This window comes from Lolium rigidum, chromosome 6 (genome assembly GCF_022539505.1).
Source record: "Lolium rigidum isolate FL_2022 chromosome 6, APGP_CSIRO_Lrig_0.1, whole genome shotgun sequence".
NCBI classification, from domain to species: Eukaryota; Viridiplantae; Streptophyta; class Magnoliopsida; order Poales; family Poaceae; genus Lolium; species Lolium rigidum.
Window position 1 is genome coordinate 314376539 of NC_061513.1, and position 1911 is coordinate 314378449.

Consider the following 1911-nt stretch of genomic DNA (forward strand, 5'->3'; position numbering starts at 1 on the left):
GATGATCCTCCGGATCATGTGCTTTCTGATGTAACTCTGTTTTGAACTCGGGCAGCAAATTCCAGACACATTCTTTTCCTTACCAGGGTACCGAAGGGGACTGGAGGTTTTTAATGTGGCGACTTGCTAGCTTAATATATTGTGTTTTACCCTTAAAAAAAAGGAAACTAAGAAGGAGAACCAGCAGATGGGCCAAGCCCAAACAACCGGCAAGGGTACGGTAAGCTCCAAACTTGACTCCAAATAAATCGCGGCATCTCCAGGACTTCTCCCCTTCCCAGTACCCGGCCGCCGCGCACAGCCGCGCGAAATCTCCACCTCCGACCTCCCCTTGTTCTCCCCACGCTGCACTCATCGTCAGCCCGGTTCGGACCCAGCAGCTCGCCGAGGAACGACGGCCACCCTCTTCTCCGGTTTGCTGCTGCTTCCCCTGGTGTTTCTGGCCGCCGGTCAGTGCTCTTCCTTTTTCCGTGGGAGAACTTGGAGGTGACCTAGAATTATTTGCACAAAGTTTGAAGATCACGATCTTTTAACATGTGCAGACTTCCTCTTAGTACTTAATCGTGAAGAAATTTCGGGAAAGAAGATACTCATCCACGAACAATGGTGACTGTGACCGGCGAAGAATCACTGGAGCGGCCTTATTGCGGGGAAGAAGAACGTCGTGATCCACATACGATGGCGACTGTGACGTGCCAGTCGTCGGAGCTGCCTCAGGACATCTTGATTGAAATATTTTCTCGCCTCCAGATCCTAGATCTCGCGCGTGCAGGCTTTGTGCGTTCCTCCTGGCGTTCGGCCTACACCAGCATACTCAACCTTGGGAAGTACTACAAACAGGCCCAGACGCCGTGCCTGCTCTACACGTCTGGGAAGAACGTGGCATGCCTCTACAATCTCGTGGAGAAGAGGGTTTACAAGCTGCCTCTGACAGGGCCACTTCTCTGCGGCAGGTTTCTGATTGGATCATCCCTGGGCTTCCTAGTTACAGTTGATGAGAGGTCTGAGATGCACCTCGTCAATCCCATTACCGGTGAGCAGATTGGCCTCCCTTCGGTGACCACCATAGAACAGGTGAAGCCCATCTATGATGACACCGGTGCTCTCCACATGTACGAGTACTCATTCCACACTGCAAAGAAGGTTCTCTGCCCCCAAAAATTGTTGCTCTCGACGAGGCTGAGGAAGTATCTCCAACACAAGGCCTTTGTGCTTTTGGACACATCCACTAAGAGCTTAATTGTGGTGCTCATCCACAACCCACATCGCCGGCTCTCCTTTGCGAGGATCGGGGATGATAGCTGGACCTCGGCTGCCGCCGCACGCCTTCTTCGATGACTCGCACCTACAAAGATGGACTGTTATATGCTACGAACACCGGTGGAGAAATTCATGCCTTCGATCTCTCTGGCCCTAAGGTGACATGCAAGATGATAGTGGGGAGGTTCGAAGTTGAGAAGTGTAGCAGCATGTACATTGTACAAGCTCCATGGGGCGATCTTACGCAAGTTGGGAGAGTATTTTCAGATTATGAGTTAGAACCCGAGCACTGAAGCATTTGTTTATTGGAACACCGGCAGATTTAGGATGTATAAAGTCAGCATTGCGGGGAAAGGACGTGAGAAAGTCGGGAGCTTGGGTGACCATGTGTTGTTTCTTGGGTATAATCAGTCGCTTTATCTTAGTGCCAAAGAATATCCAGGTCTGAAGGCAAATCATGCATACTTTACCGACGATAGCATTTTGTGGACAAAGGGATTTGAGAATAATCGCCGTGATATAGGAATTCTCAACCTGTACAATAACACGAGGGAGGAAATCGTGTCACCTCAGCTTTGGTCCGATTATCCGGCTCCCACATGGATTACACTTGATCTTAGAAAGATGAAGCTAGTTTTAAACCAATTTTGA

The 1911-nt window shown here is 50.0% G+C and overlaps 1 pseudogene; it reads left to right on the plus strand.

The window, feature by feature from the left end:
- The first annotated feature begins 603 nt into the window (after window positions 1-603).
- LOC124664625 lies at window positions 604-1911 on the plus strand (annotated as a pseudogene).